Source organism: Sceloporus occidentalis, unplaced genomic scaffold (assembly GCF_023333645.1).
Source record: "Sceloporus occidentalis isolate IW3139 unplaced genomic scaffold, rSceOcc1.0.p SCAF_2, whole genome shotgun sequence".
Classification (NCBI taxonomy): domain Eukaryota; kingdom Metazoa; phylum Chordata; class Lepidosauria; order Squamata; family Phrynosomatidae; genus Sceloporus; species Sceloporus occidentalis.
In genome coordinates, this window is record NW_028316982.1 from 173690475 (window position 1) to 173707265 (window position 16791).

At 39.1% G+C, this 16791-nt stretch overlaps 1 protein-coding gene across 7 annotated transcripts in view; it reads left to right on the forward strand.

Annotated features, from left to right (window-relative positions):
- The window catches only part of LOC149319348 (protein Jade-3-like), a 48786-nt gene that overhangs the window by 5962 nt on the left and 26033 nt on the right, over nt 1-16791 (forward strand). The window contains exons 1-2 of one of the 7 annotated variants that reach the window (XM_089511529.1): nt 2886-2918; nt 8204-8322. The exons of 3 other annotated variants lie outside the window; for them this stretch is intronic. The gene's annotated coding sequence lies outside the window, so the exon portion shown is untranslated. Of the gene's footprint in view, nt 1-2841; nt 2919-8203; nt 8323-15790; nt 15825-16245; nt 16294-16791 lie in introns of those variants that run through there. 3 more of the 7 variants (XM_089511528.1, XM_089511531.1, XM_089511532.1) reach the window with 3 other exon arrangements.

Genomic DNA, 16791 nt, shown 5'->3' on the forward strand with positions numbered 1-16791 from the left:
AACTGGATTTTTTTCTCAGTGTGTTTTGGACCTAAATTGAAGTTGTTGTACTTTGGACACATCATGAGAAGGAAAGAGTTGTTAGAAAAGGTAATGTTACTAGGAAAAGTAGAAGACAGCACAAAGAGGAAGAATGCATGCTAGATGGCTAGATTCAGTCAGGGAGACCATGGGTTTGAGCCTGCAGGGCCTGAACAGAGAAGGTGAGGATAGGGATCTTGGAGATGTATCGTCCATGACGTTGCCATGAGTCTAATAACAACAAGAGTAAATTACAATACATTTGAGGATTAATAGTGAATACCTTGTTTATTTAATTGAAAGATTGGGTCATTCTGTGATTTGATACTTTCCGAAATGTCAGTCTAATATTGAAGATTAAGAACCTTCTTTTAAAACCAACTGTTCAGTGCTACAGAAACTGGATAAATTCTTCCCCCCCCTCCCGCCAGTTTTGTGGTTAGTAGTACTCACTGTCATCAGAGCTGGCAGAAGAAATATAGCAACCGGTCTTGTACACATGATTCTTTAAGTTGTATGGGTGGGTGTATTTATACATGTGTATATTCAATGATTTCCTTAGCAGTAACAGGCATTCATTACCTCAATATTTGGATCTCTAGCAGTTTTGAATTTCAGCTCCCAGATGTCACAGAGAGCATAACCAATGGTCATAGATTCTGGGAGATGAAATTCAAAACATCTGAAGGACCAAAGATGGAGGACCACTGATAATTTAAATTATTAGTGCAAGTTTTCCAAAGAAAGGCAAGATTGGTCCAGTTTTTGTGCAATAACTGTTATCTTAGGCCTGTGAAAACATGGATTCATACATATCTTTACATTTTATTCCCCTCTGTACAAGTTCTGTGTAAAGTATGGTGCACTAGAAGAATAATGCCTGCCCATGTTAGTCATGAAGAAAACCCCCATAGCATTTTACAAGGTAGAGTACTTGTGTAGTGCTTTTTCAAGAACTTGTGAATAGGCTTTCTGGCTGCCACAAAAGCAGGTGAAAGCAGAAGCTTTCAGATCATGATCAAAAATTTGTTTCTTCAAAAAGGGGAGAATTTCTTGGATTCTTTCCATACACATTGCTCATCTTTCTCTTTAATATTTCTGAAAATGTTTGTTATTAAGAAATGTGGAATCAATAGAACATCTCTGTTTAGGCCAAGTCATTACTTAGAAATGAAACAAATACTCAAAATCATTGGGGTTTTTTGATAGCGGTAGATGCATACAGCAAAAACTAAAATAGATTCCTTTATATATCTGTCCTCCTGGTTAAATGCGTTAGTTATTTCACTTTGGGGAGGAAAAGAAGACAAAAGCAGACTAGCAGATTGGCTTTGCTGTTCACAAAGGTTGTGGTTACTTTAAACTCTTCAAGAACATTTTGGAAAAAAGACTTTGGAGGCTGTAGTATGTCAGCCCAAATTTAATCTGTTTTTCACAAACTCTTTCATGGTAGAAAACAGGTAAGACAGGATTGGATTAGCACTTAGTGCATTTGATACATTCTTCTAAAATTGGCAATTTGTTAACTTGAATCAGGGGTGTGGGAATAATGAGGAACAATACTGTTTTTGTTATATTTCATATTGAAAACAGACTGCCTTAGTTACACTTTCAAATATAAAAACTTTCAGAGATGTTTTAAAAACATTGCACAGCTTTTTATTGAAATCTGAAATGCTTTAATTTCAAGATACCATCTGTCGACAAGACCTGAGAAATAGAATGTGCCAGCCAGGTGTTCATTTTGCGTGGAAAGGAGTCAAATTCCCATCCGTAGCCCAATGTATATGTGTAAACTGCTAACCAATCTACTGCTTCCCATTTATATCCTCTAAATACTTAATCCTTCCCTTGAGGAAAAAATAGAGCTTAATATCTCAAAAATCTTATCTCAGGATATGAGGCTGATAACTTGTGATTTGAATGGTGCTTGGATCAAATGTATCAAAAGCACCTGTGTGGATACTTTGCAGGTTATACAGTACTGTGATCTAGGAAATGGAAGAAAAACATTGGCGGGATACAGAGTGCCCAGAAGGGCGGTCTCCCGCTGCCCTCGCGCAACAAAAAGAAGCTGCATAAAGCAGCTTCTTTCTGTGATGCCATTATGACACCGCAAGGCGCCAATGGCGCACTTGCGGCATCATGAAGGTGCCGAGACATGTGGACGCTAGGCTTCTGTCACATCAAAATGGCGGCGCCCATGTGTATAGGGCTCCGCCATTTTTACGCCCTCGTTATGTGTGAGGGGCAAGGCGCGTCAGGAAGCGCTGCCCCTCGCGCGTAACGACGGCGCCCAATAGGGCCCATCTATACAGTGCCATAGTTATGTAGTTAGAAGAGCCAGTGTGATGTAGTGGTTTGACTATTGAAGTAGGCCTCTGGGAGAACAGGGCTCAAATCCACTCAGTGCCATGCTGGCCACTGGGTGACATTGGGGAAATCACATTCTCTTAGCCTCAGAATTAGGCAGTGACAAGCCTCTGAACAAATCTGGCCAAGAAAATCCTGTGACATATTTGCCTTAGGCCTTAAAAGTCAGAAATGACTGGAAGAAACCCAACAAGAACAACAACTGCAGTTAAAACTAGTGTATGTGTAATGCTGGCACTGTGAGCAGATGGTATGATATGTTCATGCAGTTTGATGTTGAATTTAAAACTTGGGGGTAGGAGGAAGGACCTGGTAACCACCATACGTATTTTACATGGTATGGAAGGACAGATAAAATGTTTGGTTACCATGTGGACCTGTAGTCAAGGATTATACCAAAAGACAATGGTTCTGAATTTACATAATGTATTTTATTTCTATATTCAGCTGGCATTTTCCAGTTTCAAGCCCTGGTCTCCAGCGTCATAATCCAACAGTGAAACCATTACACCATGCTAGCTCACGTAAGTGAGAACAGTAATGTCTAGATTTTTTTTGTTTTGTTTTAAACTTCACAGACACCATGGATTGGAAACATGTACTTCCATTTTCAGTTATATGTAGTATATTGTCACAACTGATACTGGCTGACTGGGTAAAATGATAACCTGCAGTTCCATAAAATCACACACATGTCAGAGGGACATGAACTGATGATCACAGAATGAATCTTAGGTTTGTTCATGTAGAACTAAACTGTGGGGTAGGGTTATATCTGAATGCTACCAAAATATATCTCCTCAGAATTTTTTTTTTTTTTTGCATTAATAAAGCTGCTTTTTAAAAGGAGAGCTATGTCTAGTCAGAAGTATTAGATTTTGAATTTCCCCTTTCCAAAGATCAAACAATGCTTTATTTAGAAATTTGAAGAGATTATGAATGGTAGCCTCCTGTAATGTCTACATTTCTTCTACATTTATTTTTTGAAAGCCTTATTATGGATGGAAATTCTCTATTGTGTGCATATGTGTATTGAATGGGCACCATTATTTGAAATTATTCTGAAGTGGCACAGCTTTTTCCATCCTCCAGAGTCATGGGTGTCTGAGTTTTCCATTTCACAGTGCTGGCAGAAAAGGAGCCATGGAGTGATGTGGAACTGTTCCTCACTTTGCAGACTGTAATGAACGGGGGGGAAACTGACAAGGATTAGGTATAATTGTTTTGTTGCTGTTGGCCATTTCTTACAGCTTTCCCACAGGCAGACACAGGGCAGCCATTCACTGAGGAGGTAGCTGAAAGGCAGTATGGGAGTAAAGAACAACTGTTCCTTGCTATAGTCCGGAAGGAAGTGAACACAGAAGTGTTCCTTTCTAACAAGTGACTGAATTGGGGGCGAGGGGGGGGGTAATGAAAAGAGAATTGGTGTAAAGAGAAATGTTGAACATTTAAGCAATTAAATGCAAACAGTGTATAGTTATCTAAAGAAAATGTAGAGATGAGCTGCTGACTGGGGAGTCTTTTAGAAGCAACTGAAGCAGTGGGGTATTCTTCCAGTACAGAATCACAAGAGAAAGCATCCTGCAAATTCAGGCTCTCATGCCTATTACTGGTAACTCTGCTGCAGAGCAAAAGTTCTGAAACAAGGGTTGAATCCTGTTTTCTTCATGCAATTTTTAAAAAAAATCGTGCTACATTTCCCTTCTGCCACAGACTTTTAAGTAAGAGATGTTCCCACACTTTTACTTCTGCTTAGTAAAGGCTAGAATATTGTACTGCAAGTTTCAGTTTTGTCACCCAGAGGCTTATTAAATATACAATTATGAATTATGCCAGTTTACCAAATATGAAACTTGAGTGGGATAACAAATTGCAACGTAGCTTTTTTCTGTGAGTGCTTCACAGTACAATCCGTTTACCATAATGAAGTTAAATAGCATTTGCTCCCAGGTGAGTGTGTGTAACATTGCAACCTAAAGCACTTTGACTTGTATATTCAAATACTTTATCTCTGATGAAAGGTTTATGTGGAAGGAATGAGAAGACTTAAAAATAACTACTAATCCAAACTTTAAAGCCATATATTGGAATAGACATAAGACAATTGCTCAGCGGACATATATTTGCAGTTTTAAAATGTTCCTGAATAACTTCACTTTTGCGATGGTAGTGCTGAAACTAATGCAAAGTTATACTGATGATCAGTGTAATGTCTCAGTCAGATGTGAGATAACATCCTTTGAATGTTGCTGGACAATACAGTATTGGCTAGGGCTAATGGGAGTGGTAGTCTAAAAATATCAGGAAAGTTGCCTCAAGGATGTTTTTGCAGGCTTCCAAGGGTACCCAAATAACAGACCCAAGGGTCCATCTTTTAAAAAAATGGTATTTTGTCAACTTTTGTGTGTGTGTGTGTGTGTGTTTAGGGAGATGTTTTATACTCAGGGAAAGCTTTCCCCCCCAAAAAACAGAAGTGACTTCTGGTTCACTTTTTGATTCGTTAAAAAAAGGCATTTCCTGGGCTTTAAACAGCTTGCAGAGCAAAAAACAATGCAGAACTGCAGAACTGTCAGCCACATTCGCTGAGTGGGAGTTTTTTGATTGATTTTTTAAATGAAGGTGCAGCCCTCTGAGGTCCAGTATAGAGGATACATGTCCTCTCCCCAGTTACATCTTACTGGATTTTAATATTTGTATTTAATTGGATATATATATTTTATACTGGTTTTCATTTATATTTGTTTTGAAATGTTGTGTACTTGATTTTTTATTGATAATTGGAGATCATTCCAAGAGGGTTTTTACTCTGGAATGTTTTTAATCTTGTAGCTTCAACCAATCTGGAAGTCTTTTTCTGTTCTGCTTGTCACCAGAACACTCTTTTGGGAAACACATTAGAAGCAGTGGGAGAAAGTTAAGTATCTGTTTGTCCCTCCTGAAGTGGGTTTTCCATAAAATGAGAAAAACTGAGTTCCAGAGTTCAGTTACATATGTTCATTTAATGTGTATTTTAGACTCTCAAGTTATTGAACTTTACAAAGAAAACATAACAAACTTTACAAAGAAAAACCAACAAAAAACTAAACATAACAAGAATTTGGTCACTGATGTATTTTTAAACTCAGACCAGTTTAATTGAGCTAGTTGTGATTTCTGCTATGTCTGCAGTGCATCTGTGACTGCACCTCTATCTTGCATGCTGAATTTGGAATTACATAGTTATTTAGTTTTTGCTTGCACAATAGTACACACACCTTAATTAGACTGATCCCCCCCCTAATTTATTTGGGCTGGCATTTGTACATGAGTCATTCCTCTGGATGTGCTTCCATCTGATTAAAATGCACACCAAGATGAGTGACTCATGGAGACACAGAGGAAACCTTTTCAGTGGCAGATATGCTGTTCTGGACTCTGAAAGTAAGCCTCTTTATAGTATAAGAGTGAAGCATGCATCTAATTTTAGTTTCTGTAAAACGTGTGCATTGGCTTTGTCTGCAGTTGGAGACAAAAGCTGATTAAAGTACAGTGTCTGGAGACCAGAGTTTGATTCCCTGCTCAGCCATGGAACCCACTGAGCAACCTTGGGCAAGTTATATGCTCTCAGCCTCAGGGGACGGCAGTGGCAAACCTCTGAATAAACCTTACCAAGAAAACCCCATGATAGGGCCACCATAGTCAGATGGGGCCACCAAGTCAGAAAGAACTTGAAGGCACACAACAACAAAAACAACAAGTCTTTTTATAATGGAAGGGAATTTGCTGAACTGTTAAGTTCAAATAAAAGATTGAAGGTTTGGAGGGAGCAAGTTGATGGTGTACTACTAATTCTTCTATTGTGGTCTGAGTGATAATTTGATCTGTGTAGATAACTGAGCCAGCAATGCATAGTGGTTTTAGTGTTGGACTACAACTCTGGAGACCAAGGTTCAATTCCCACACTGGCTTGAAACCCATTGGATGATTTTGGGTAGGTCACTTGCTCTCAGCCTTCAGGGTCTAGTCCTCAGTCCCACCTTGGCAGCTTTTAAATCAAATTAATATCAAAAGGATAATGTCGTAGGCACACTCCTATTGTCCAGTCGTTCTCATATATCTTGTTCCATTCATCCCTCCTGGGAAACTCACTTAACTCCTGGAAAAATTCATTTAACTCCTGAAACACTGCCCCAGGACCCATTCCTTGTTATAAATATACATGCCTGGAAATAGCAATTTGGTCTAGTTTGAAGTCAAATAGAATCTCTGTTCTATTTTAGTGGGATACCTTAGTTGCCAGCCAGCCCATGAACTGCAGGTAGCTACTGAGCCATACTCATTCTGGTAAACCCTTAATTGGAACAACGCTTCAGAATCCCTACAGCAGTGCCTCTTTACAACCCAACAACTCACTGTCTTTTACTGCTTTTTGCTCTTGTGTGTGTATGTGAAAGAGTGTATTTTACATGTGAGTTAATTCCCTTTTAATAAACTAATTTGGAACCTACTTCTAGAGTTCTTTGGGTTTGGAACCAGTATACAAAGTCTTAAGTTCCTAACTTGGGCCGGTTACACACCGGCACTTTAGTGCGTGACGAGCATGCACTAGGGTTACAAAAGGGCGGTGCTTCCGCACCGCCCTAACCCTAGTGTGTGCCCGTCACACACTAAATGGCAGCGGCCCTTCTATATGGCCGCCGCCGTGAGGACGTCACGGCCGCGCCGCCTCTAGACGGGGCGGCGCGGACATGACGTCCTCAATCCGTGGCAGGGCGCCTAGGGCGCCCTTTCCGTGGACCAGGAAGGAGCTCCGTTTCGGAGCTCCTTCCTGGTCCGTGGCGCCGCTTTGCTTCTCTGGGCACAGCCTTCAGACGGCTGCACCCAGCGAAGCAAGGGAGAAAGGGGCCACTGAAGCCCCGATACTCCGGGGAAAGGGGCGGGTCCAGACCGCCCCAAATGGGCGGTCTATAACCCGCCTTTATGTTACCAAAGCCCTCTTGTTCCTTCCTATTGAGCTAAATCAGTTTCCCCATTGGATCCAATTTGTGGGTGCCTTCTTGGGACCCCTTGCAATTTAGGTAACAGAAAGCATTTGCAAACCTCCAAACTAGGGTCTTCCTGATCTTTTATGTCCTGGTGAGGAGAGTTGCAAGCATCAGGTGTCCATTACATACAGGTGGTTTTCCACTGCACACTCACTCTTGACATGTTAATTTCTTAAAATGAAACTGTGTATATAATGCCATCTGTTTCTATTCAGGAAATAGGGTTTGGCAGTAAACTGGCTGTATAATCAGAATGGTTTAAAAAATTAACAAGTTATTAATATGAACATAAGGACATTTGAGTGTTGCTGAATGGTAGGAGGTTGAACAATGTTCTAAGTGTTTTTTTCTCTTTAAATCAACATTAAGATCTTTACTAAAAGGTATGACAAAAGAGTCTTTAGCATGTGGAAAGATTCTGAATGTAACATCTAGCCAATGCTGTTGAGTCTTTTGTGGGTTTTTCAGGCTACGTGGCTGTGTTCTTTGAAGATGCCAGCCATGGATGCTGGCGAAACAAACTCTTCCAGAACACATAGCCTGAAAAACTCACAAAAAACTATGGATGCCATGCATGAAAGACTTTGACTTCATACTGCTAAGTCTGACTGTGGTTTGGAGGGAGATGGATTAAATTTAATCCTTTAGGACAACTTTTTTCCTGCAAAATCTGGAAATAAGCTATTGGTTATTGAGGATTTTTAATTTTGTCTGTTTTAGTTGGCTGCTTGAGGCAACACACTCAGTGGTAGCCAGCACAATCACAAGCTATTGTTCTTCTACAGGCAGAACTTGGTGGTGGTTGGTGGACATAAAAATACCAGAGACCTGGAGTTGACTGGGAAGGTTCTGCCATTTCAGCTCTTCTGCTCCGCTGAGAAAGAGTCTCTGCAAAAGCTTCCAAGTATGCCAGGTTCTTAATTGATCATGGCCTTTTGTAATAAAGTAGTAATACGTTCTCTATCCAGTATGCAGGAGTCACCCTTATATGAAATGCTTAGGACAGAGGTGTTGTGGATTTTGGACTTATTTATTTATTTGGATTTACCTATATTTACCTATATTTGCAAATACATATATCGTGAAGTATCTTAGAGATGGGACCGAAGTCTAAAGACAAAATTTATTAATTTTTCATATCTACCTTATACACATAGCTTGAAGGTAGTTTTATATAGTATTTTTTAAAATAATTTTGTGCATGAAACAAAGTTTGTGTACACTGAACTATCCGAAAGCGAAGGTGGCACTGTCTCAGTCATCCATGAAAAAAGTTTGATTTTTGGAATATTTCTGAATTCTGAATAAGGGAGATTCAACTTGCATAATTAGTAATTGATTTGAACTAACTGCACATTTGTGCATTGTTTCTTTGCAGATTGTTCAGATGCTTGCAGCGTGTGTGTGTGTGTACACCACACTGGTGAAAGGTTAGGCTGTCGAAATTGATGGTGGCTTTGTTAGCAACTCTTCTGGTGTCTGGGAGGGGGGTTGGCTTAGCAAGCCACACAAATGGGGCTGCGAGTCCATAGAGCCCATGGGCTACACTTCATCCCGCCCCCTTTACCAGCCACTAAAAAGTTATTTTATTTTCTGTCAGCTGCAGCACCTCCCAGTAGGGTTTGTTTATTTTATATCCTGCCCATGGGAGCCAGTAGTGTAGATCAAAATGAAGTGCAACTGAAAAACAATGGTTATAATGAAAATGTTAAAATAGCAACACTACACCCTATCTTATTAAAATGGGACTGATATAAAACCATTTAAGAGCATTTAAAACATGAAAATAAATAAACCAGTGATGTAAATATATAATAATAAAATAATACAAATAATAAATGAAAATGAAATTGCAGCACATGTACATGCACACACTAATGTTAAAAAACCACTTCTGCAATAGCCAGTTAATAGCCATTTAATAGCTGGATGGTAGATCTTTGCATACCGATAGAAGGAAAGCAGAGAGTGTGTCAGCTGAACCTTTTTTGGGAGAGAGCTAGTATTTAGGCTACTTTGACTAATGAGAAGAAAATCAAATGCATATAAAATGCAGTCTTCTGATTTATTATAGGTGTTCCTGTGCAGTAACACATCTAATTTCGACTTTAGTCCTGCTAGGGATCTGTTATGATTGTGGGATTAATAAAGAGCCAATTAAGATATAAGATTGTCCATTTATAGATGAAGACAGAAGAATATATTTTGCTGGCATCATGGTTGTTGAAACATAGTAGCACATATATTTGTAAGCAAAATGTTGACACGGATCTTGTGAAGTGAGAACAATTTTCAAATAATTGCCTTGCTCCTGCATAGCTAAGACTGCAAGGTAGCACATTATTATCTGAGGTTGAACATACTTGCCAGAGTTTAGTCAGCTGAGACGAAAGCAGTCATTGCTGTCTTTCATCTCTGACATTCGCTTTGTTCATGGTAGCCACTTAATTATTGCCTAATTAATATTGGTTTGTGGCAAACACATGATAAAGTAATTACTTCTGTGCTGTGCAAGCATAACATTAGGTTTGATGTCAATGCCTAAAATGATGTCATCAGAATTTGGCCAGTGTATGTTCATGTATGATAAATTCTACTATTCAAGTTGCATCTTTGGATCTTTGTGTTTTCAAATTATGGCAGAAATATGGTTGTGAACTTGTTCTTGATTCCTCTGCTTCTGCTAGAATTGACAATCCCTCTTCCATGTAAGAGCTAGACAGTGAAGAAAGTGGATAAGAAGAAAATAAACTCATTTCAGATGTGGTGCTGGAGAAGAGCGCTGAGTATACTGTGGAAAGCCAAAAAGACAAACAAATCGGTTCTAGAACAGATTAACTCTGAAGTCTTCTTGGAAGCCAAGATGATCAAATTGAGGCTGTCATACTTCAGCCACATGATGAGAAGGCACAACTCATTAGAAAGGACAATAATGCTAGAAAAAGTAGAGGGTAGTAGAAAGAGTGGAAGGCTGCATGCCAGATGGATAGACTCAATCAAGGAGGTCACAGATCTGAGTTTTCAGGGCTTAAGCAGAGCAGTGGAGGATTGGGGTCTTGGAGATGTCTTTTCCACAGGGTCACCATGAGTCAGGGTCAATTCAAGGGCAGTTAACAAGAACAAATGGCCTTGCCCCTATTTGGTGGTAGAAGAAAAGCAGATTCTTCAACTACAGGCTGATTAAAAATAAGCAATGGGCTATACAGTCGGTCCTCTGTATCCACGAATATCTGCATCCATGGATTCAAGCAAAGATAGTTTGAAACTGTTCACAGGCAAAAAATAAAATAAAATAATAAAAAACCCAAAAAAACCCCACAACCCCCCCCCCCCAAAAAAAACCCACACAAAGCGAAACTTGATTTTTTTGCTGTTTTATATAAAGGACTCTATTGTAATACAATTAACCCTGGAACCAAACCACAGTGGATATTGAAAGCCCACTGTAGTTGATTAATACTGCAACTACATTGGGCCTTCAATATCCACTGGGGGGTGGTTCCAGGATTAATTATATTACATACTATATTATATAGTGAGGCAAATTTGAATGACCCATCCTAGTAAATACTATGGAATGCTCTGTCGCAGAGTTTTCAAGGCAGATGCTCAGGGAGATACTCAGTAAACAAAATTGTCATGGGAAAGGTTCTCACAAAGTTCAAATCCATAGCTGGAAAAAGATAGCTCTGAAGACCTGGTGTCAGTAAGTGAAACTACAGATACCCAATTAGTTGCCAGCATCTATAACTAATTATTACTCATTATTTAAGCCATCCTGTCTCACCATGGAAGATAGGTCTCTATGTCACTAGTATTAGACTAGAGGCAGTATGATATTATATTATATCAGGAATATAACAATGTACAATAAAGTAGTGAAAACATAAAGCCTTTTTATTACATCCATATATCTACCAAAAAAACAACAACTCACAACTCAGATATGTGGCTTTTAAAATAACTAGATTGTTTTTAGGTTTTAGCTTCCCCATCCTCCAGTAAACATCCCAAGGATTCATTAATCCAATTTGATTTTTAGTGTTTTCACTGTGCCTGCTGCATAACTGAGTCTAGAGATGGAAAGACTGCTGATACAAGTCAGTTTATCTAATCTGTACAAAAAGGATTAATTGAGTTTCCAGTTAGTTATATATATCACCAATATATCAGAAATTAAATGGAAAAAGAACTTATGGCAGTTACATAAAACAGTACTACCTAACCTGGCATTAAAAAGATTAAAAAACCCAACAATATGAATTAATGTTGTGATCTTATGTAGATGATATCACACTCTGGGCTACCTACATTTTCAGTTCATAGGTAAGTCTACATTTTTCTTTCATATTTCTGCTGCACATTTTGGAATAGCTGTCTTAGTACTGATTATAAAGTATTGGTTACATTCTGAATTAATGCAATAATGGATGGAAACGGAGAAGAGCTAAGCTTTAATTATTCAATATGTGATAACCCATTGGGGAGCATTATGCCAATTATCAAATGCTGGCTGAAAGGAAATATATTCCCTAAAGGGGAATATATTTCGAACTCTTGGGTCATGGGCCTGAAATTGTGTAGATCATAACAATACCCAAAGTAAAAAAATATCTAGAGTCAGAGACATGCAGAACAATAAAGCGTAGCTGCTTATTGTGTGTGTGTTTTATACAGCAAGCTGTCTAACAAAATAAATGTAACTTTTTATTAAATGTTTATTATTTATTTATCCTCTGGGGTTTGCTTCAGGACCCCCTCCCCCCCCCCCCTGGTCACTCAAGTCTCATTATATACAATGGTGTAGCAAAATGGTGCCCCTTATATAAAATGGCAAAATCAAGGCTTGCTTTTGGGAATTTATATATTTTAAAAATATTTTCAAGCCATGGATGCTTGAATCCATGCATAAAAAATTCAGTGGATATGGAGTGCTGACTGTATTCTAAAACTGACAAACAGCCAAAGCAGACATCCTCAGTTTTAAAAACCAAAGGCAACAGAAAACAGCACAATAATCACTGCATGCTGAAAACTCAGAAGGAACAGAGCCAGCCTGATTTCACTTGGAAAGGGATTCCACAGGTTGAAGTGCTGTTACATACAGAGAAAGTCCTTCCACATGTACCCATCAGCTTACCTGCACACAGTGGTGGTATATGCCGTAGGTCCTCCACTGATGATGATAGTTTGGCCACACTCGTATGGGGGAAGGCAATCTTCTTGGTTTACCAAATTCTTTGTTTTACCAAATTTCCTTAAACTTTGTTAATTGCTTTGTAACTGAGAAATTCTCTGTCTTTAAGGAGATAGTCTTTCCTATGCCTTTCTGTGACATAGGCTGCATCTGCACTGCAGAAATAATGCAGTTCGACACCACTTTAACTGCCCTGTGGAATTCTGGGAACTGGGTTTTGTGAGATATTTGGCTTTCTCTGTCAGCTCTGGTGCCACAACAAACTACAAATTCTTCAACCTGTGGATTCCATAGCATTGAGCCATGGCAGTTAAAGTGGTGACAAACTGGATTATTTCTGCAGTGGAGATGCAGCCTAATTCAGCTGATACAAATTGAGCTTATGTATCTCTTGTATTTGAAAGCTATGTAAGTTATATAGGTTTTCTAATGCACATTACAGTTTTCTAATGCACCATTAGCCTGACTAATGGCAAGAAGAAATTGTAACACAGATGCTTTCCTTTCCTTTGTCCCCCCCCCCCCCCCAGTGTTTGTATGCAGCACTCTTCTTTTACCTGTTTGTATCCAATTTGACAACACTATGTATGTACAGGTGCAGCTTAAAAAGTTGCAGCTTTACTGGATGAAAGGATGGTTTAGACAAAAGGAAATGTTTAGCAACCAGCAGCATTACTTGGATGGGCTTCTTCTGTCCCTCCTATGTAATTTTAGAATAAGCCCTCAGGTTGTAGCTTCAAATGTCAGCTGCTTTTTTGGAATTTGGAGTGTGCTAAGAGCATATCCTGGAGGAAAAACTGCAACCTTAGCTTTAAATGGCTTTTTATTTGTGTAAAGGATAACTCAGGACAAGATTGTCCTGGCAGCCCTCCAGGAAGTGGGCCAAAGGATTGTTAGCTCTTACAGGGCAACGGAAATGCCACCACAAGTGAATTAGCACAGCCAGAGAAAACAATGTAAGCACAACAGCTCAGCCTAAAGAGTAAGATCTCACAGAATGAGGGATAGGTCCATTAGTTTCAGCAGATTGGGATAAAACCAAGTGAGAGCAAGAGAGTAGCACACAAGGTATTTAAAATATTTCCGTAGGCCAGAGCATATAGGCAGGAAAAAGCGGGTCAATCTTGGGTTTTCTGAAAGCAAATTGAAACCCCACTATCCACATGGCCCGCTCTCAAGGTGGGCCAAACACCCATGGGTTGTCTGCACCATGCTGTGCAGTTATTGTTTTTGTCACCTCCCCACCATGCATGCACACCATCACACAAACACACCTCCTATGACCGAGTTACCTCCCTTTTCCTGCCCAGATGCCATTCCATTGGACGCCTGTTTGTATGATCTGCCATACAGTCGCATGCACAATGCATCGCCTGTACAGTGCATTGGTGTGCTCAGTGACACATTGACAAAGCATAATCATGGAACCCTCCCTATACATACCCCCTTCACCTCCCCCTTTACTCTATGACCCCCTGTTAGTTTGCCTAGTTTGTGTATGTTGTAATTGCATCCATTGTATTATTGATGACCAACATCAGTTTTTATTTTATCATATACAAGCTGTAAGTTTGTACTGGCCCGCAGTCTTTATATGCCAGAATGATGATGCATATTTTCTGATTTGAGTCAGTGTATCCCAGCTTCATTTTGCTCTGTTTTTTAGCCATGGAGAGTGGCTTCATTTCACTTTCCACCCGGTTGGGTTCACCTCATGCGTGATCTAAACACCCCGCCTTCAAAGTGGTTAGAAGTCACTTTATTTGGGAAGTGCAGACTATCACTGTGTCACCTTCCAGCCCACAAGAGTTCCTGAGGTGATGAACAAATAAAAACAAATTAAAGCTGTATAAAGATAAAAAATATTTTAAAAAACACATTAAAAAAATACCCCACATTAAAATACTCAAATTCCTAAAAGCAGTCTAAAAAATAATAATCCTAGAATCCAGTTTTGAAACAGATAAAAGAACAATCACTGAATGCCATGCAGAGCAGCACTGTTTTGACACTCTGCTGTAAAAGAGATAGAGCCAGCCTAACTTCTTTGGGAATTTCAGAATCCAGGTACTGCTACAGAATCCTGTATCCACCAACGAAACTTTCCAAGGTGTTGGGAAGCTCAACAAATTTCTGGCAGACTCATATGGTAGAAAAGTGGTCTTTCAGATATCTTGGTCCCAAGTCATTTAGGGCTTTGTGGGTGAACACCATGCTTTGAATTGAATTGAATGAAACAAGCATGGATGAAATTAGGTTGGGAGCTAAATACAATCTGGGACACAGAGAGGGGATTAAAGAGGCTTGCTTTGGTCCTGTCCTATAAGTATCAGGCTTTCAGTGGTCTGGGGACAAAGAGTCATGGCCTCCCTGGTTTTGGGGTTCTCTGGAAATTCTTTAGTTAACAGTAGAACTCTTAGAGACGTCACATACAGTAGGTCATACTGCTTCTTCAAAGCTAGACTAAAATGTGGCAGTTCACATTTTAAATAGGTTTCAGAACACCAATACCCTAGTATAGTTTTAATTTTTAAATTACATCTTTTTCAGATTGAGAAGATTTCCCACCAATTTGTTTTTGTAGTTTTTATTTTTGGCACCTGCATGATTTGCACAAGGTCTCAAGGGCAAAAAAATAGCCTCTGGGATAGCAACAATTGCTCACCCTTGATTTAAACATGGGTAATTTAACTGTGCAGTTGTTGAGGTTTTTTTTTAGTAGTAAAGTGTGTTTAGTAATTTGCATTTTATTTTGTCTTGCTGAGTATTAAGCTTAATATATGGTGTAAATTACTCTGGAATATATTATAAAGTATGGTGTAAGTGTCTGAAATAAAAGTAATCATTTTACATTCTCAGAAGAAATCCTAACCACATTGCATGCTGTGGGCTTAAAACAACATAACAGGTTCTGGTATTATTTGCAACAGATGTTACATTAGATCTCTTCTGAAATATGTAGAACTTCAAGGATTTGATTTCTTTCACTTTAGCCTGCTAGAGGCAAGGTAGGTTGGTGAGATGACACCTCCACTGCATTATAATTGGTCTGCCACATCTTTCATTTGTAAGTTCACAAGGTAGGTTCAGATTTCCCTATCCTCATAAAACTATAGTCCCCAAGATTCCTTGGAGGCGGTTATGACAGTTAAACTGGCTTGTGGTTCAGATATGGCTTTATGATCCTAGAGGGAAGTCATTGTTCAAATGTGGGTTAGTTGAACACCTTCAGAATCTGGGCATTTCTTTGCCTTGGTTTATTTCTGTTTTTATCTGTGTAGAATAAGACATCAGCTATGTAACTCCAAATAAAACATTTTTCCGCCAGCCATTATGGTTTTGGCAGAGTAAGGAAGTTTCTTACGTGTCCTCCATTGGCACCAAGGATGTAGCTCTATGTGTATACATAATTAGTGATGAGTTCTGTGGAACATTTCAATCATCAAGCCAATGTGTATTGAAACAGATTTATTCTTGTAACTTTCCAGTCATCAGTATATATCAGAAGAATATATAAAATTTCTAGTCATCAGTATATAACAGAAGCAACTATTTCAGTTCTAGACTTTACATTCTTTGAACAGGAGTCTGGTTGGATTGAGACACAATGAAAGTATGGTTTGTGTTAACAGTTGTTAAGAATGCAGACAGTGCTTTGAGATTCTAGACACACAACAGGTAAATCATGATTTACAGCAACTTGTCTACTTTCATTTCCTATCTGTTCATCACTCAGCTTCATATTAATATTATTGTATTGGCAGTGAACTAGAAATGCTTATGGAATCAGGCTTCTTTCTGCTTTATGTGATCAGTGAAACTTAAGAGAGCTTTCAGAATAATTCTTGGATGGATATTGCACTCTAATTTCACCTTATCCTATTTGTTGCTATATGTCTTCAAGTCATTTGTGACTTATGGGAACCCTAAGGTGAACTTGAAAAGATTTGTTCAAAGGGGGTTTGGCATTGTTTTCCTCTGAAGCTAAGAGAGTGTGACTTGCCCAAGGCCATCCACTAAGTTTTCATGTCTGAGCAGGGATTTGTACCCTTGTCTCTCAGAGTCTAGTCCACCACTCAGACCACTACACCACACTGGCTCAGACTTAACTATGGTGTGTGTATGTGGTGTTTAGTTTTCTCTTCCTCTCTTCACCATAGGTAAACATCCAAAATG